This window comes from Rhinopithecus bieti, unplaced genomic scaffold (genome assembly GCF_001698545.2).
Source record: "Rhinopithecus bieti isolate Rb0 unplaced genomic scaffold, ASM169854v2 scaffold_17882, whole genome shotgun sequence".
Lineage (NCBI taxonomy): Eukaryota > Metazoa > Chordata > Mammalia > Primates > Cercopithecidae > Rhinopithecus > Rhinopithecus bieti.
In genome coordinates this window covers 1,414,098-1,434,513 of record NW_016809462.1, presented here as the reverse complement: position 1 = coordinate 1,434,513, position 20,416 = coordinate 1,414,098, and the positions used below count along the sequence as shown (strand labels likewise).

Genomic DNA, 20,416 nt, shown 5'->3' with positions numbered 1-20,416 from the left:
GGATCTGTTATTTCATCCCAGAAGTTTTTTGGGCTACAGCCAAAAAATGTTAAAAACCGGATCAACATTCCAGATAAGTCTATCTAAAGATACATGAATAATTACTAAAATCACTATGTTACTGAATGACTTACACAGTCTTTACCACATACTAGGCATGTTCAAAGTGCTTTCCTTATAATAAGTCATTTAATCTTCATGTCAACCCTATGAGGTAGACATGATCATTACTCCTACTTTACAGATAAGAAAACAGAGGCACAGAGAGGTTACATTACTTTTCCAAGATCACACAGCTAGTTGCTAGCAGACTTAGAATTCAAACACAGGCAGTCTGGCTTTAGAGTCCATGCCCTTAATTACAACTCATACTGCCTCTGTATGGGACCTACCTCCTGCCTAATAAAGGAGATAAAACAACATTAGTTTTGCATTTAAGGTTCTTAAATTGAGGCTTGTGGAGATTTTTGCTCACCTTAGTGCTCACCTTTCTGCCAATGGGTAGAACTCCATTTTTTCAGAGAGGAAAATTGAGATACACAATAGAGAGATGGGTTGTCTGTGATTTGTTTGAAGCCTTGGACAGTGCTTTTAAGACAGAGAATTGATTTGTTAGGAGGATAGAGGACCTTCCATACTGTCTCTTGGCTCTAAAGAGTGAATCAGTTCAGCTGGGTGGATATGTCTCTCTCTAGTTCTTTGGCTGTCTGTGTTTTGTGTGTTATCATTTGCTAAAGATATGACAATGTGCTCTTTGCTTGGGTTTGCAGCTAGGAGACCTATGTGTGTTTTCCCACTTCCCCGAGGAACGCAGCCAGAAAAAGCAATGACATCCAGGAGCCATCTGGGAATGCTTCCCAGACCTGCTCTAAATTGGGGCACAGAGCCAGCGGCACACTCCCGAGCTTCGGAGTTCACCTGGATTAGACTCACTGCAGAGGGGTTTATCATCAAGGATGATTTATATGGGGTCCCAGCTCTCCAGCTTTTGGTGGGTGGTCCCCTTAGAGGGAAGTAGCCATGATGTAGCTCTGAGCTCAGTGGGTAGGGTTCAGAGAGGAGAAGCAGCTCTGACTTTGCCACTGCCAGCCTCTGGAAGTGTGGGTCCATGCCTCAGATTCCTTGCAGACTCCTTTGGTCTACTGAGAAATGGGAATAATGGCACCTAACCTCATGTGACATTAACCAAGCTTGCAGACATACTCAGACTACCAGAGAGATCTACAGAAGCGGCAAGAACCTCTTGACATATTTTCATTATATTTACTTAGGTGATGGAATTGTATGAGTCAGGGTTCTATCTGAGAACAGAATGCACACTCAAGCAGGGATAATTGAGGAGAGTTTAATTGGCAAAGGTGTGGACAAGTTAAGAGAAACCAAAGCGATAATGAAGCTTGCCACATCTAGCGAGGGCAGGGAGCTGTAACTACCACAGGCTAGCACAAGCAAGAGGAAGGAGTACCTGCAGAGAGAGGGCCCGTGAGGGTGGCGGGTTAAGGAGCTTCCTGGTAGGAGCTATGACCTTAGGTAGTGGGGCAGTCACTGTCAACTTGCAGCCCAGGGGAGGGGAGGAGTGGGGGAAGATTAATATTTTTTCCTCGCTCTCCTTCTTCCTCCAATCTCTGGCCAGTGGTACACATTGGTCAAACCCAACCAGAAGGCAGAAGCCAAAGGAACATAACAGGAGGTCAGCTTCCTAGAGCATAGAGCAGGGTAGAGAATAGAGGGCCAGCAGAAACCATCCCCAGAAGAGCCACGCGTTATTATGATTTCAGGCTCCTGGGCTTGGATACTTTTTATTTTCAAGGTCTCACACTTTGAAAAGCCAGTTATGCCTGCTATAGATGGCCAAAGAGAAGAAATCAATTGAAGAACAACTCACACTCCGTGTTAAAAGAATAAAATGCATTATTGGTCCTCAGTTTTTTGCCAAATCAAGAAATCCAGAAGTAATTCAAAGTCAGGGCCTCATGATCATCATCATCATTAAAAATATAAATGTCCTCTGCTTTTGCCAGGACCAAGCAATTAACTAAATTGAATGTGTATATTTCCTCCTATTATCCTCACCACAACCCTATGTTATTGCCAATCATCCATTTATTCAATAAATATTTTCTGAGTATCTGTCATGTGCCAGGCTGTGTGTCAGGTACCGAAGATTACTTTTCTGAATCAGATAAACAAAGATGTTTCTATCATGAAGTCTTCAGTATAACCACAGAAGCAAGTATTAAATCATTTCAAAAAATTAAGAGCATTTGAGACAAGAGCTTTAAAATAAAAGTGCAAGCCAGGGATGGTGACTCTCGCCTGTAATCCCAGCGTTTTGGGAGGCCAAGGTGGGTGGATCACTTGAGCCCAGGAGTTCATGACCAGCCTGGGCAACATGGTGAAAACCCTGTCTCTACAAAAAATACAAAAATTAGCCGGGCGTGGTCGCATGTGCCTGTAGTCCCAGCAACTTGGGAGGCTGAGGTGGGAGGATCGCTTGAGCCCAGCTGGTCAAGGTTACAGTGAGCCATGATCATGCCACTGCACTCCAGCCTAGACAACAGAGCAAGACCCCTATCTCTAAAAAAATAAGTAATAAAAGTGCACACCCGAGGCAGTGGCTCACACCTGTAATCCCAGTACTTTGGGAGGCCAAGGTGAGGATTGCTTGAGCCCAAGAGCTCAAGACCAGCCTGGATGACATAGTGAGACCCAGTCTCTACAAAAAAAATTTTAAAAGAAATTAACTGGGTGTGGTGGTGTATGCCTGTAGTTCTAGCTACCTGGGATAATGAGTCAGGGGAATCCCTTGAGCCTAGGAGTTCAGGGCTGCAGTGAGCTATGACTGTGCCACTGCATTCCAGTGTAAGACCCTGCCAATAAAATAAACAAATGGGCCGGGCACGGTGGCTCACACCTGTAATCCCAGCACTTTGGGAGGCCGAGGCAGGCAGATCACCTGAGGTCAGGAGTTCGAGACCAGCCTGACCAACATGGAGAAACCCCATCTCTACTAAAAATACAAAATTAACCAGGCGTGGTGGTGTGCACCTGTAATCCCAGCTACTCGGGAGGCTGAGGCAGGAGAATTGCTTGAACCCAGGAGGCAGAGGTTGCAGTGAGCCGAGATTGTGCCATTGCACTCCAGCCTGGGCAACAAGAGTGAAACTCCATCTCTAAATAAATAAATAAATAAATATTAAATAAAAGTACATAATGCTCTGAAACAGGGCACCTAACCTAATTTGGGAGAAGACTTCCTGGAGGAAATAAGGTTTAAGCAGAGTCCTAAAGACTAAGTAGGAATTGGATGAGGGACAAGTTAAGAAAGAAAAAAGAGCCTCCAAGGCAAAAGAAACGAAGTATTCCCAGTTCTGTGGTGTGGAAGAGCATAGTGCATTGGAGGAATGGAAAGGCAGACAGCACTCCAGCATTGTTGGACTTGGCAAGCAAGGAGCATACATATAAGGTGAGAGTGGAGAGGTAGACAGGGCTAATCATGGAGAGTCATGCAGGCTGGGCTAGGGACACTGCATTTTATCACAAGCGTGATGTTTGTGCTCTGATGAGTTTCCAAGGATGGTGATAAGACATTTTAAAAAGATATGTGAGAACAGAGTACAAGGTTTGGTGCAGGATGCATTAAGGAAGTTCTTGCAATTTTTCCTGTAAAGGAAAAGCTAGTAAATATTTGCAGCTTTATGGGCCTCATGGACTCTGTTGCAACTACTCAACTCTGCTCTTAGAGTGCATGCAGCCATAGACAGTACATAAATGAATGAGCACAGCTGTGTTCCAATAAAACTTGTTTGCTGGCCCGGCGCGGTGGCTCACTCTTGTAATCCTAGCACTTTGGGAGGCCAAGGCAGGCAGGTCACCTGAGGTCAAGAGTCCGAGACCAGCCTGGTCAACATGGTGAAACCTCGTCTCTACTAAAAATACAAAAATTAGCTGGGCGTGGAGGTGCACGCCTGTAATCCTAGCTATCTGGGAGACTGAGGCAGAAGAATTGCTGGAACCTGGGAGGCGGAGGCTTCAGTGAGTCAAGATAGCACCACTGTACTCCAGCCTGGGTGACAAACCGAGACTCCATCTCAAAAAAAAAAAAAAACTTGTTTGCTGGAAAAAAAAAAAGTTTTGTTTTGAAACAAAAATTAAAGAAAAAACTTTAATTTACAGCAGAGGAACCTCTGCTGTAAATAAAAGATAAAGGTAGCTTGGACCGGAGAGGTTTAACCAGCAAGTGCTTGAGAAAGAACTGATAGGATGCACTTTTTTTGGATATGAGACGTGAAGGACACTGCGGCTTTTTTGGTTTGGACAGCTCGGAGTATTAGGGCCCTCTTTACTGGAATGGCTAACAATAAGGGATAGGTTTTGGGGAGGAAAGATCATGAACTCAGTTTGTACTTCAGTAGTTTGAAGCATCTGTGGAATATCTAAGTGGAGAGATGCCACCTCCAGGAAGGAATAGGAAGGTGGTCACTTGAGTCCGGGAGGCGGAGGTTGCAGTGAGCCAAGATCAGGTCGTTGCACACCAGCCTAGGTGACAGAATGAGACTCCATCTCAAAAACAAACAAACAAAAAAACCAAAACCAAACAAACAAACAAACAAACAACAAGGGAGGTGGGTGCTTATTCAGGGAAGACCTACTAACCTGGAGGTAGGAAGTTAAGGGGCTCCTATCTGATAACTTTTATCTGGGCATTTTAAAATAAGGTCATCTTCAGTTAAGAAGAGGGTAAGAAAAAGGTAATACAAGAGAAGTCAGAAATTTTACACTATGCAGAAGGTTTGAAATACTTATTTCATACATGGGGGAATGGGTTGATTAGAGAAATGGTTCCTGGACATTGTTGAGAGCCAGTTGAGATGGGCAACCAGGAATTTGTCATTTACCCAGGTACATATTTTCTTCCACCGGTGCTTTAACTTCAAGGTACAAGCCCAGGGAGGGCAGGTTTCATCCTGGATTGCAGTTCTTCAAGTAGATGCAACCAAGGCACAAGAGAATTTAGATAAGAAAGTGATGGAAATGACAGGCCATGGAATATATGGGCATGGGAATCCCTCACACCACTCCTGACCTTGAGTTATAAGGTAACGTGTATTGTGATGAAATAAACAGACTAACTAGAGAGAGCTGCAGGCGAGGCCATGTCTTCATTGGAGGATGAAGATCTAGACATGAGAAGGAAGAGGAAATGGGATATGTGTTAATTACAGAGCGGGAGTGCTAGTTGGTGCAGGGCTTTGGGAGGCAGAGAGGGAGAGGAAACTGCATCAAGGTCGAGACAGAGCATTATGGGGATGAAACAAGGCAGATGGTGCAGAAGCAAGGCGTATAGCAGGCATGGACCAATGAAAACATTTTCAATGTCTCTCGGAGGCTGCTGAGCACTCCGCCTACCAGCACTGCATTGAGGTGTAGAAATTAGAAAGCATGTGTACAGTGCTGCCAGACCTGCCTCTGCAAATCATCTGTGCAGTGTTGACAGCTGCGTGTTGCTCGGTGGCCTGTGTGTGGTCATTCGCGAGGGAAGGAGGGAGGTGGGCAGGGCAGCCGCAGCATGGCATCATGGGTTTCTGTGTCTGGATCCAGCCTGCCCAAGGTCAAGCCCACAGTCATTGGCAAAGCCCAGGCTGATCTCTGTGCTGTTAGTCACTATTGCTACACTCCCCTCTGCCGATCAGCACCCAGACCTTTGAGGATGTCTTCTGCATTCTAAGTGCTCTGTCAGAGAACCAGGGCCCGGGATAGGGTGATGCAAGAGAGGAAGCTAGGGAAAATTTGAAGGACAGTGAGATGGAAGGAATAAGTTCTAGTATTTGACAGCAGGGTAGAGAAATTATAGTTAACAATAATTTATTGCGTATTTCAAAATAGCTACAATAATTCTATTGTTCTCAACACAAAGAAAAGAGAAATGCTTGCAGTAATCAATATCCCATTTACCCTGATTTGATCATTACACATTGCATACAGGCATAAAAATATGACGTGTACCCCCCAAGTATGTACGACTATGAGATATCAATTTTTAAAAAATGTAAGAAGGACCGGGTGCAGTGGCTCACGCCTGTAATCCCAGCACTTTGGGAGGGTGAGGCGGGCAGATCGCAAGGTCAGGAGATGGAGACCATCCTGGCTAACATGGTGAAACCCCGTCTCTACTAAAAATACAGAAAATTAGCCGGGTGTGGTGGCGGGCGCCTGTAGTCCCAGCTACTTGGGAGGCTGAGGCAGGAGAATGACATGAATCTGGCAGGCGGAGCTTGCAGTGAGCCGAGATCGCGCCACTACACTCCAGCCTGGGCGACAGAGCAAGACTCTGTCTCTAAATAAATAAATAAATAAAATAAAAAATGTAAGAAGGCACTCATTCTCAGTGTTATGCACCCACTCTCAGGGCTGATCCCGAAAGTGGGTGCCTCCTTAAATTTTGTGCCCTAGTATCTCTCTTGCCTTGCCCTAATTCTGACCCAGCAAAGAACTGTAATATGAAGTGGTGTCTACACGACTATTCACTTTGATTTTACATAAAGGTTTGTCAATTAACAATTCCAAAAAAAAGTATCTTTTTTTTTTTAGTAGATTGTGAGCCCTTGTTAGGAACAAAAAAATTACGTGTCTACAATAATTCTCAAACTTTGCTATATGCCATTCCACATTACTGCATTTTCTGTGGACTCTTTTGATCTCTAAAAGCACTATCTTGCAGATTCATGCAAAGATACAATATTGATAAGCTCCATGACATCCTGACTGATAGTACATGTCTCAAAAGACTTTAATAAGAAAAACATCATTCTTTGAGGAACATTTGGAATTTATCATAAGGAATTAATTTATAAGTCTGCTACCTTTATTGGAGAGTATTTCCTCGTTCAGGGCAGAATACGTGTGCACCCTTCAATGAGAGGGAACAGGAATGATGTTAGTCCTTGAAGTCAGTCTCCATCTTCAGAACCCACTGTCCTAAGACATGGCATCTCGACTGTGAAAACCAGGCATTGGATATTATGCAAGAGATAGAAGTAGCATGGCCAAATGATGGGCAGAAAATAATGGGCAGAAAGAAAGGCCACCTGATCCCACAGGGTCTTTCTTCGCCACCTTTCTAAAATACGTGCTGTGTCCCCATTAAGAGTGCTTCCTAGGCAAGCCACAGAACCAACCTGGGCAAAGTGATTCCTACGATGTCTCCTTTGGGCTCGAGAATTCTGGGATCTTGTCATCTTCGGAGTGGCCTTCCTTCTTTGGTTTCTTCTTTCTTTATTTCCAGGTGGTCTGATTAGGTAAATTACAATAGCAAATTATTTAAAAGCAGTTTGGGCTATTTTCCTGGTTGATAAGTACACAGTAAAGCAGAAAAGATGATTCACTTCTCCCTAGATTCACACAAAAAATCAACAAATAGAGAAAATGGGCACTGAAACATTTTTTGTGGCATTCTATTAACTAGAAATGAGAGTGACCCTGTGACTTAAATAAAGGCCAACCAAGAGCACTATTGTCTGGGCTTTTTTTCAAGAAATAGCTCAGTTGGGAAGCCATTCCAATGGGCAATTAGAGAGGAGGTAGTTGTCAGCATTTGCTAAAATCAAAATAATAATAAACATTCTTATATATCTTCAAATGGACAAAGACTGTTTTTACCAAATCTGGCTTTTTCAAGTCTGCTCTAGCATTTTCCCCAAGGTTGTACTTTCTGTGGATTTCACTGACCGGTGCTCTTGAGTACAGCAGAGAGGCAAAATGCATTTCTTGTTTGGCTCACTAATTCATACATCATGCAAATAACTTGTGAATGATGATTTATCAATGGCCTCATCAATCACACTTGGTAATTCTTGCTGCACATTGAGATGAAATGTTAACCATCTTATTCATGTACATTTTATGACAAACAAATTGTTATTCCAAGAGCTGTTGCTTTCACATTCTCTCATTCGAAGAGACCTTTAAATTTTTCCAAAGTACTTTCCCATCTATGATCTTGCTGTGGACCCAAGATCCTAACAGACTTTTAGAGGTAGGTATTATTATCCCATTTTACAGAAAGGTGCCCAATGTTACTCGAATTTTACTGTGTTATTGTGATTGCTCACGGAACACAGTACTTGGGCTCTGTTGCTTTTTGGGCTGGATATCATTTAGCTGACTTTTAGTTCCATGTTCATGTTAGCTCTACCAATAAAGGCAGGTGCTAAGATAGGCAAAAAGATACAAAGAGGAATGAAGAAGTATAATTTAAAAAGGGCAGGGTGTGGTGGCTCACATCTGTAGTCCCAGCACTTTGGGAAGCCAAGGCAGGAGGACTGCTTGAGTCCAAGAGTTCAAGACCAGCCTTGGCAACATAGTGAGATCCCTTCTCTACAAATAATAAAAAATTAGCCAAGAGTGGTGGAATGCACCTGCAGTCTCAACTACTTGGGAGGTTGAGGTGGGAGGATCGCTTGAGCCTGGGAGGTTGAGGCTGCAGTGAGCCATGATCATGCCACTGCACTCCAACCTGGGTGACAGAGTAAGAACCTGTCTCAAAAAACAAACAAACCAACAAAAAAACCCCAAAGAAAATGCAATAGATAGATAAGAAATATAATTTATTTTCATAATTACAGTTTTTGAAATTATTCAGTGAAAATATCTGGAAGTAGAAGTATCTGATGAAGGAGTAAAAATAGCATATGATTGACTTAAAATAATCCCTTTGCATAAGTAAGTAATCAGAATAGAACAAGAATGATCAGCAGGGGAGATAGGAATTAGGGATGAGAATGGGTTGGGCAAATAGCTTACCTAAATCCTGTGGTCTACAAATTTAGATACATGGTGATTTGACTGAATTCTAACAATGTGGGAACAGGGAATGGGGCAGAACCCAAGCTTCCCAACTTTGGGGGGACACTACTGTGCCTGAGTGACAGAAGCTGTAAACCCCAAGAAGACTCAGTGCCATGTCCTGTCTCTTGTGTAAACCAAAATAAAGACAAAGGCCAAGTATAAAACAAAACCTATGTGTATGTGTAACTAAAACAGCTTCTCTTTAGATGTACTGATAGCAGAGTACTGGTTATGCTAATCGAAACTGAACCTCTCTCCTTCTCTCTTCTTTTTTAATAGGTTTGTTTTGCTAGTGTCTTTTTTTTTCAGATGGAGTCTTGCTCTGTCTCCCAGGCTGGAGGGCAGTGTTGCGATCTTGGCTCACTGCAACCTCCGCCTCCCAAGTTCAAGTGATTCTCCTACTTCAGTCTCCCGAGTAGCTGGGATTACAGGCACCTGCCATCACACCCAGCTAGTTTTTATATTTTTAGTAGAGATGAGGTTTCGCCATGTTGGCCAGGCTGGTCTTGAACTCCTGACCTAAGGTGATCCACTCACCTCAGCCTCTCAAAGTGCTGGGATTACTGGTGTGAGCCACCACACCAGGCCTGTTTCACTGGTGTCTTAATGTATGTTCAGAAGGAAACTCAGAGGTAAATCAAATCCCACCACAGTCCAAGAGAATCTACTTGGATAAACACTACACTCTACCCTATTGCACAATGATTGAATCATCTATATAAATTGTGAAAGTCATACCTGGTCTGTAGTTACTAGTTTGTAATTCAGTTTTTTTCTGCCAAAAATTGTATTAAAAAAATTACCCTGGCAACCAATGCTTCCATAGTATAAATGGAAAGCTGAGAGAAAAAGATATAAAATAATGGGTTGGCTTGTAAGGAGGAGCCCAGGAGAAGATTACAAATTTTTCATGTGCAGTATTATTAGACCACACTGGAAACAATAAAACATTTTTGCATAAAATCCACCGTCATGCTCATGGATACAGTGAAACTCATTTTCAATGTACATGGATGAAAAGTGCTTAAACCTTTCCCCTAAATATATATTTTAAAACAGTATGGGCTGGGTGCAGTGGCTCATGCCTGTAATTCCAGCACTTTGGGAGGCCAAGGCAGGCAGATCACCTGAGGTCAGGAGTTTGATACAGCCTGGCCAACATGGTGAAACTCTGTCTCTACTAAAAATACAAAAATTAGCCAGGTGTGGTGGCAGGCACCTGTAATCCCAGGTACTCAGGAGGCTGAGGCGGGAGAATCACTTGAACCTGGGAGGCAGAGGTTACAGTGAGCCGAGATCGCACCATTGAACGCCAGCCTGGGCAACAAGAGCAAAACTCCATCTCAAAGAAAGAAAAAGAAAAAAATCCAGTATGCATCAAATACAGGTCCTCTTTGTGTTTTGGCTAAATAAAATATTTCATCTGAGGCTGGGCGCGGTGGCTCAAGCCTGTAATCCCAGCACTTTGGGAGGCCGAGACAGGAGGATCACGAGGTCAGGAGATCGAGACCATCCTGGCTAACATGGTGAAACCCCGTCTCTACTAAAAAAATACAAAAAAACTAGCCGGGTGAGGTGGCGGGCGCCTGTAGTCCCAGCTACTCCGGAGGCTGGGGGGCAGGAGAATGGTGAAAACCCGGGAGGCGGAGCTTGCAGTGAGCTGAGATCCGGCCACTGCACTCCAGCCTGGGCAACAGAGCGAGACTCCCCGTCTCAGGAAAAAAAAAAAAAAAAAAATTTCATCTGAGATGGGATGAATATTACAACATTTTTATCAATGTAAAATAAAGTCTATCTGTACAGTACTATGACCAAATACTGGAATGTGACCTTGGGCACCCTCTTAGCTGTAATGTCACTTCACTGTTTCTCCAAGTATCCTCTGTGGGCCACCCAAATTGCAATCACTGGAGGTTCTGGTTAAGGGGCATCTAGGGGTGCTCCAAAGACCAAGTATATAGCAATCTCAGGGAGTGAGCCTGGAGTTTTTTAAATTTTCAAATCTTTTAGGAATCCTTAAGCGTAGTCCAGACTGGGATCCACTGAATTAATGTTTTACTATCATCATTAATCATTTGTTCTTTCTTTCTTTTTTTTTTTTTTTTGAGATGGAGTCTGACTCCCAGACAGGAGTACAATGGCGTGATCTTGGCTCACTGCAAACTTTGCCTCCCAGGCTCAAGCGATTCTCCTACCTCAGCCTCCCCAGTAGCTGGGATTACAGGTGCCCGCTGTCATGCCTGGCTAATTTTTTCATTTTTAGTGGAAGCTGGGTTTCACCATGTTGGCCAGGCTGGTCTCAAACTCCTGACCTCGGGTGATCTGCCCCTCTTGGCCTCCGAAAGTGCTGGGATTACAGGTCTGAGCCACTGCACTTGGCTGCATTTCTTCTTTTTAAGCCCCTTTCTTGGCCAGGAGATGGCTCATTCCAGTGTGAGGTCATGAATGGAAGAGTAAGTGGCCAGGAATTTGTGGAAGAAAGAAAAAAGGGTAATTAGCTAAGTAAACAGGAAGCTAGAATCTGTTTTGGAGATAAAATGAACCCACAGAGGCTGGGAGGGGAAAGGGAATTGAGCCAGTTGTTGACTAAGTTTACTTCTCCTCCCTTGAAACTTACTTGGAAGAGCAGCTGAGGCGGAAAGATGGAAAGCAGTCTTCTCAAGAGTTGGTAAGGAAACCTCCAGTTTTAGTTTCAGCTGCCTGGTCTGTAGATTTTTCTTCATAGAGGGAGAAAGCTCAGAGGTAAACTACATGGCACTGCAAGCCATGAGAATCCACTTGGACTCACCTAAACCACACTACATCTGTCACTGATACAGCTTGGGATCACATGTTTTTTCTTTGTTCATCATTTTCATCTTCCTTTGCTCTGAAGTTTTAGATTTTCTATATACAGCCTCCTCCTCCACATCACATATATTATAAGCACTAAATTAAAATGGCAACTTTGATAGAAGTACTAATCTGTGACTAAATATTTAACAAGGGGGCAGAAAGAATTTACATTTTGATCTTCAAACATTGGAAAATAAATGCCCTCAGTTGTCAACTTTCCAAATTGACAAGATTGCAAGGGCAAAACAAAATTTCCATGCATTTGATTGACCTCTTGTGAGTTGAACTATTATTAGCAGATGAGAACTTGCCAAAAATATCTGGAAAATATCAGCTGAAAAGTGATTGAAACGAAGTATTTAAAGCAGGTCAGCAGGGCCATGTCTGAAGGAGACAGATTATAAAATACATCTGCATATATTGTATTTACACATAATATATGCCACATAATATATGCCACATATAACATATACATATACATATATACAATTCATTTTAATTCAGCAAATATTTATTGAGTGGTTATTGGATCAGATACCATGCCACCCTAGGCTTTGGGAACACAAACAATAAGCTTTAAGTTCTCTTACCTCCAGGAACTCACAAGCTAGAAATATGTGAGACAAAACACCGTAATTCCTACAACTTAATACACCTGACAAGGGTTAGATTAGCAATTTGCATAAAGTGCTACCATTGCAGCAATTAACAAGGCAGAGGAAACCTGATGTTTGTTCTGATGATCAGAGAAGCCTTTCCAGTAGAGATGACATTTACCTCCTTGGGATTTCAGCAGACACAGGAGAATGAGAATGTCACTCTGGCAGAGGAAACAGAATTTACAGATTAGGAGTACATGGCTGGAATGAAAGAATTGGGGATGGCAGTGGATAAGAAATAGCAGTGACTGCAGTTTGAGTGATAAATTTATTTGCATATTCATCGATTCAGCAAACTTTTAATGGGTGCTGAGGGAGGTAGGCCCAAGCTATGTGCTGGGTACCGAGGCTGAGAAAACAAGGGACAGAGTGGTGGAAGATGGGCCTGGGATTGTGAAACAAACAGAAAGCACCAGCCCTCTTTGATCCTTCTAGAAGGATTTTTTGTGGTGTCCCAATGATACCTTTCATTGATAATGGTTACCATTTCATTGAGCACCTCCTAAGTACTGTGCTGAACAACTGTGTTACTGCTAGTTCCGGCAATCCTGCATGATAGGTGTTTTCTCTATTTACACATAGGAAGAGAAGCTCTGAGTGCCTGAGAGTGCCCAGCTTGTCATATACGATGCTTGGATTTGTGCAAGCATTGATCTCAGTGGCCTGGTAATTATAAAAGCTGAAAAACAGCTGAAATCAAGAACTTCTCCACCCCAACCCCTGAGGACATTACCATGTCCAAATGCCTTGGGACCACTCGGGTCTCTGGTGTTGCGGGACAGCGCTGTCCGGTCTGTGCAGGTGATTTATGTCTGCCTGCATTTCGGAGAGGCCAGAGCTTATTGCCTTGCTGGGCAGAACTGCAGCTGGGGCCTGCCCTGTCCCATCCCCATCCCCCCGAAAGCAAAGATTTCCAATTACCGTTCTGCAGAAAATGTCAAAAGCATTATTCAACTATTCATTATCCCGGTTTTGTAATTTTCGTATGTTTTACTCTTATCTGCCAGCACTTGAAAAGACCAGCTTTTCCTCTTAAGAGAGCTTAACTTGCAGAGCTGTGCAGTCTTCCTATTATGTTCTTATCATCGTCTCCCTGTGGTAGGCAGAATGACAAGGATGACAAAAAAAGAACCAAAAATATTTGAAGGCCTTCCTGAAAATCCACCGGAACGAAGGATCCCAAAAGCCTGAGGCTCCGTTCCTCGAGTGACCTGGACGGGAGCCAAGGGCGGCTGGCATTAGCTCTCACGGTCTACTCAGCAGGAGCTCGTGGCTAGTACTCATGGGACCAAAACCACCACCCCGGGGCCATGGGATTTCCCCCAGAGGCTTAACTGGGGGATTAAACAGCTCTGAGGTGCCAAGAGGTCCCCTCTCCCCGAAATCTTCATACCAGTGCTAAATTACCTTTGGTATCCCAAGGACCAGAGGCTAAGGGTAGCTTGGGGTGAGTGATTAGCTCTTCTCCCATCTCCTCCGGCCCACTCCGCCCCATTCTTTGATAAGGCAATTGACATTTTTCTCTTTGCTATGTAAAGTGCTATGCAGAGGCAACCTCACATCCCCTAGCTCGCTCTGTTCCACCTAGATGGCGCCCTAAGCCCCGCCTGTATGGAGATTCGGAGCAGCCATCTCTCTGGATGCCTTCCTCCCAAGATCCCCAGGTTTCTGAAACCTGCGCACCAGGACTCCTGGCTCACCCAGAGAGACTCCTTGCCCGCGGCGGGGCTCGCTCGGGGAAATCCCCGCCCACCTTGTTATTCCTGCAGGGGAATCCCCGCCCCCCGTCCCTGTCACTCCGGGAAGGGAGTTCCCACCCCTCGAATCAACCAGAGGGAGGGAATCCCCGCCCATCCCGGAGGCTCGGCGGATCCCTTGCGCCGCGCGGCGAGGAGTGGACTCCAGCGCCGGTGCGTGCCGGCCCCGGGCAGCGGTACGCGGCGGGGCGGCGGCTGCAGGCAGCGGAGGAGCCGCAGGCCGAGCGGAGCCAAGGCACCGGATTGCGCCTCCCGCGGCTGCCGGCGGCCGAACCGCGGCCTTTGCAGGCTCGGGGCAGGGCGCGGGCGGCCGGCGGCACCGGTGGTGGCCGCGGTGGCGGCAGCTGCGCGGGGACCCGCCGGGCGGCGCCTGGGTCTGGCTGGACGTGCGAGGAAGCCGCGGGAGCCTCGGCCGAGCCGCGAGCAGGTGAAGCGACCGTCCCGCTGCAGCCGGGACGCGCGGTTCCGGGTGGGGAGGCTCGGCACCCCCGAGACCGTGTGTGCCCAGGAAAGTTTAGCGACAAATCTGGGTGCGGGAATCCCAGCCCTGGCAGGGCGGGGAGTGAGGACGCCGAACCGGGGTCCCACGTTGGGGGGGCGCAAACTCCTCTAGCATCCGACCGGGGACGGGGAGGGCGCAGCGCAGGGGAGGGGCTGGATAGAGGGGGACCGAGACAGCGGGACACCCGGAGATTCACTGCCGGGGGTACCCAGGACAGGGCCGGGAGCTCCTGCACGGGCGCGCATCCCGGGTCCCCATTCCTGGGCCGTCTTCTGGTCCCCTCCTCCAGCAGGAGCGGAGGTACTCAGGTACTCCGGCCTCAGGTAATGTCTTGGGGACCATCCTACCTCGGGCGTGTTTCATCTCTCGCCCACTCTCTGCCCAGATGAGACGTTAGACGCGGGGCGAGGGAGTGCAGAGGGCGCGCAAAGAGCAAAGGCATCTTAGGGCCGGTTATTGGCGTCTGCCGGGGAGGTGGGGAACATAATGATAGGGAAATCCTGCCCTCCCTCTGAAGTCGAGTTTCTTCTAAAACCTGGATTCCCCCTCCCTGTCTTCCTCTCTCCCTCCCTCGGGTTTGCGTTTGTGTTTTAAGTCTTTGAGCTGCCTGTGGTCCCCGCTATTTGGAAAATCCATGAAAGCGCAAGGCTGAATTGAGCAGCAGGAGGGTCCAGGACCCCTGGCAGGAATTTGCCAGAAACTGTCCTCGGCAGCCCAAATCTATGCAGAGACCTTGATAAGGGACACTGGAGTGGGAGGAGGACAAGGTCTGGCATGGGCTGGTCGCAGAGACTGGAATGGCAGGCACGAGGGCATTCCAGAACTCCAGACCTGCCCTGGGACTGGCGGTTGGGCAGTGTTGGGGGGGTGGAGCTGAGTCTGAGTCTGTCCCCTGTGGCTGGCTGGCCGAACCTCTTGTCTCCACCAAAGGTAGGGTAGGTGGATATGTTTGCCTTGACAAATCGCAATGAAACTACTGGAAGTGGTTGCTGAGTGGCTGCAGTAAGTGATGCCCTGATCTGTCCTTGCAGAGAGACCCCCTGGACCTTCAGGGCCTCTTCTCCAGTGGGGTCTCCCACACTGGAGGGCTTTAGGGGCCTGAAATCTCTACTGGGCCAGCTTTTGTGGGTTGTGACTTCTGGGTGGCCACCAGATAGGTACAGGTTGGCAGGTGTGGAGTGGGAGTGCTGCTTGTGGGGGCAGAAGAGAATGTTTCAGAACACACCCCTGGCTGTAGGTGGTGGTTCTGGCTTCATCAATTCCTTCTTCCATTAGGATGGGTCCAGAGCTGCTGCTCCTATAATAACCATCTAGTGGTGTGAGTGAGTGAGTGTGTGTGTGTTGCGGGGGTTAGGTGTAGGAGTAGGGGGCTGTCAGGTGCTATGAGAGGAAGAATCAGAACCATGTAAAGTATATAAATGCGCCTACCTTGACATAGTTAATATGCTTCTAGAAAAATATTGAATTATACTTTAAATCTATCTGAAATTGATTTTGCATGCACTTTATGGCAGTTTACTATTTAAGGAAACTTATGATAATTGCTCTATTCATTTCAATCATTTTATTTTTGGAATACCTGTGGTTTGCTGTGCTGGAGGCTGAGGAGGCTTGGAGGTTCCAGGATATGCTTAGATGAAAGACATTCCCTTGCTGTCAGTTTGTCAGTTTCCCTCCAGCAGGAGAAGGGCGAGAAACCTGCTGAGCACTATGGTGCAGACCAGTGCACAGGCTGCATTTAGTAGATGCCCTGTGTTTATTGGATGAGGGAGTGAAGGGATGATTAAGTGAGTAAAGTACCTGAAGAGTGGTCCAAATAAAACATTTTGGGAGTATGGAGGAAAAAGAAGTCACTTTTGCCAGAGAGGATTTGAAAGGCTTTGTGGAGGAGCTCTTAGGTGGAATTGAGAGGTTGATCCTGAGTTAGGACTCAGTGCTAAGGACTCAGAGGAACTTAGTTCTCCAGATAGTAGGGAGATGTGTGGGATTTCTTTCTTTTTTTTTTTTTTTTTGAGATGGGGTCTCATTGTTGCCCAGACCCAGGCAATCCTCCCACCTAAGCCTCCCAAGTAGCTGGGATCACAGGTGTGTGTCACCACACCCAGATAATTTTTGTGTTTTTTTTTAGAGATGGGGTTTCACCATGTTGCTTATGCTGGTCTCGAACTCCTGGGCTCAAGTGATCCTGGTGTCTTGGTCTCCCAACGTGCTGGAATTACAGGCATGAGCCACTGTGCCCAACCTGGACCCTCGTTCTGCTCCTACACAACCCTTTAGCACACTCACCATGCTTCCCTGGGTGTGTTTCTTTAGGGCCTTATTTTATTCATACCCAGATAAGGCCTGGAACAGTTGCTAATCAACTTCCTCAGGTTAGACAGGAAAAGAGGCAGAGGGAACACCCCAGACCCCACCACCTCGGGCTGATCATACATAGAGTGTTGTGGAAACCCTCTCCCAGAGGCTCCAGGCCTGGTGAGCTGAACGAGATAACACAGAGCTGTGGATACTCCCTTGCTTTTGATCATGTGGGCCTAAGTGACTCAGACCATGGTGATGGGGGCATCTCTGTTGGAAGGTGGCTCCAGGTCTCTCCTACTGTACCAACCGCAAGGGGACAAATTCCAAAGATGAACCCTCAAAAGGTCAGGAGCAAATCCAAAGAGAAGCTGAATCTCTTTAAGAAGACAGAGACTCAACAGTTTGAGTCTCTTTCTTCTGCCCTCAGACACATCCCCGCAGCACCAGGGAGGATGCTGAGGTCAGAGTTGAGTTTCAAGGACAGGAAGAGCTAGGCAGGCAAGCCCATGAGTGAGGTTAGCAGACAAGTGGAGAGGCAGGGATGTGTCAGAGGCGCCCACACCCAGAAGGATGATAGGAAAAGGCCACTGATAGAACAGTGTTTGCGAGGGGTGTTCATGAAGCCAGGCTGCAAGGGAAGAAGGAGACAATGATTGCCAAGACAGTGACACTGCGAGTATAGACACTGGATCCAGAAGTGTGCTGGTTGAAAATAATGCACAGAGTATTTTGAGGAGGTTGTAGCATTGAAGGAAGGTTTATTCATGAGAGTCCCTCTGTCCTCCCTCGCAGGCATGTTTGGTAAACACAAGAGATGTGCGAGACCAGATCAGGGGTGTTTGGGCTGGAAGAGGCGAGCAAGTGCCGGGAAAAGAACAATTCTGGCATCTGCCTTCCCTGGAAGGCCAGAGGGAAGCAGAGGTTGGTGAGGCCCTGGAGAGAATGAGGAAAACAGAGGAGGCATTGCTGAGACCTGGGGTCATTTCGTGAAGCTAGGGGCTGGGAGAAAGGGCGGCTGTACTGCTGCCTGCTAGGGGAAGCAGATCCGGCACCTGGCACCAGTGGAGGCAGCCAGGAGGGAAAGGAAGGCCTCCTGAGTTGGGGTCATAGGCTTTGGCTGGAATCCTAGCAGTGCAGAGAACTTCCTGCTGGGCCAGATGATTAGAAATTTTGAAGCCTCCATTTGCTCATGTGTAAAATTGGTGCAGTCGTTACTTCACAGGATTGTTCTTAGGAGGAATCAAAAGAGGTCCTAAGGTGTGTTTGGAAGGCCCTCCATGGTAGCATCTGCTGTATGGTGGGTTCTTTTGAATAGCGTGTCCAGAAATGCATAAACCGCTCCCCAAAGTCAATGAGAGCCCAGTTGAGTGTAGAAGGCAGGAGTTTTTAGCAGACTTGCCTGAAGCTTTCTTTCAGCTGTGGATGAAAAGCTTTGGACTCCTCTGAGCAGTTGGGTCTCCCTGTTCGCACCTTGATGAATCCTTCAAGGTTTCTGTCTTTTAATCTGTTGGCTTGTTGCAGTACTGCATCTGAGTTTAATGTCCCTCTGTTATGCAAAGATCCAGTTACCAGGTGCAAAGCAGGGAGAGGCTGGATAGTCTCCTCTGTCCTCCATGCTTCGGAAGGGGATCATGCACTCACACTTGGTAAGTCCTGCATTTGAGGAAGCTGAGGCCCAGAAAAACAGAGAACTTGCCCCATTAGACAACCAGAACTAGAGTCACAAAACACAGTTGCTTGATCTGGGGAACGCTTGTCTTTCAATAACAGTGGTGTTGTCCAAAGTGCAGGTGGCTGAGGAAGAATTAAAATCTGCACTCCCCTTGGTTTTATTAATGGGTCTTTGATTATAGTTGAAAAGATGAAAAAATAGTCTCACTTAGAGAAGAGGGAAAGAAAAGGAGTACTTGACTTACTAAACACTAAGTAGATATGTGCCAAATTAAATGAAATTGGGGGAAATATGAATTTTTTTTTTTTTTTTTTTTGAGACAGGGTCTCACTCTGTCACCCAGGCTGCAGTGGCATGACCACGGCTTACAGCAGCCTTGACCTCCCAGGCTCAAGTGATCCTCCCACCTCAGCCTCCCAAGTAGCTGGGAAGCTGAGACAACAGACACTCACCACCATACCTGGCTAATTATTATTTTTTAAAAATTTTTTGTAGAGGCGGGGTTTTACCATGTTGCCCAGGCTGGTATCAAACTCCTGGGCTCAAGCGATCCACCCATCTCAGCCGCCCAAAGTGCTGGGATTATAGGCATTGAGGACTGTTTTTTTAAGGAAATGGAAGTATAGAATTATCTGGAAAATTTTCTCAAATTATTCCTTATTTTCCAACCGGGTGGTCTATGTCTAGATTTGGACCTATGCATAGGTTGCATATATAAAATGATGGATCTTTTTATGGTATCTAGAAATTTGACAATCTTGATCTCCTATTATCCATACTTTAGAAATAGAGAAAAGATGGAATTGGAAAAGAATACATTTCCCGTGGGTTCTGGCGGGGAGGGTTTGAAGCCAGGTAGGTCATCTGATTCCGTCCGATTGTCTGAGAGCTAAAGAGTTCTGCGTTCTATTTACAAATGTGTTCAAGAAGACACTGGGAGCATTTACAGTTTGAAAACTTAATAGTTGAAGAGGCCTTTTGTGGTCTGATAAGGCGGCTGAGCCGAGAGACGGTTTGTGAAGACACTAAGCATGTGTAGAAGACACATTTGTCTTTTAAGCCTCTTCAGCTCCAGGAAGAGGCCTACCCCTGGTCGTGGCCTCTCTCCAATGCCAGTAGTGTATTCACCCCACACTCTCGATGAAGCCAGAAAGCAGTCTCCATTCTGAGAGTCCTGGCTGCTCCGTGCATGCATTCCCTACCGGAATGCGTTCTGAGTGAATAATGAGTGGTCTATTAACTTCCAGAAAATCAGAAACTTAAGATTCTCAACTCTCTTTACGAAGCCATTGAATGAAACCAGATAGCATTGAATACCTGGCTGACAAAGTTATTCTTGGATTATTTGTTTTGAGGTTATACAGTGTTTCTGGGGCTCATCAAGCCCTCTAGGACACATGAAGAGGTTTTGGAGAAGCAGCATTGGGGGAACCGACTTCACAGCAAAGAGGATTAATCTTGCGCACACAATTGTTGCGAGCTCTGAATGAAATAATAGCTAGGAGCTGGGGGAAGTTTTGTTGTCTTTTAAGTCTAAGAAGCAGCCTGAAATGCCTAGATATCCACAGGAGGATTAAAAAATCACAAATTCTTAAGGATCTGCAGGTCCTTGAAAGGGCATTATCCAGTCTCTTGCCTTCAGGGAGAAATAAACTTAGCTCATTCCAGTTAAGGATCTATGGTTTTAACAGCTTCCTGAGGAAGGGGCGTCCATGGCATATTTGGCCCTTAACACAGTGATGCCCCAGACTGGTTCTTTGAGGTATTTTAGCAGGAGTCAAAATGGATTTCAGAGGAGTTATTCTTGGTCCCATTTTTTTTTTTTTTTTTTTTTTTTTTTTTT

The 20,416-nt window shown here is 46.0% G+C and overlaps 1 protein-coding gene across 3 annotated transcripts in view; it reads left to right on the top strand.

Moving 5' to 3' along the window:
- The first annotated feature begins 14,415 nt into the window (after window positions 1-14,415).
- Window positions 14,416-20,416, top strand: part of PDZD2 (PDZ domain containing 2) — a 498,374-nt gene continuing 492,373 nt past the window's right edge. For all 3 annotated transcript variants that reach the window (XM_017889458.1, XM_017889456.1, XM_017889459.1), the window contains exon 1: window positions 14,416-14,525. The gene's annotated coding sequence lies outside the window, so the exon portion shown is untranslated. The remainder of the gene's footprint in view (window positions 14,526-20,416) is intronic.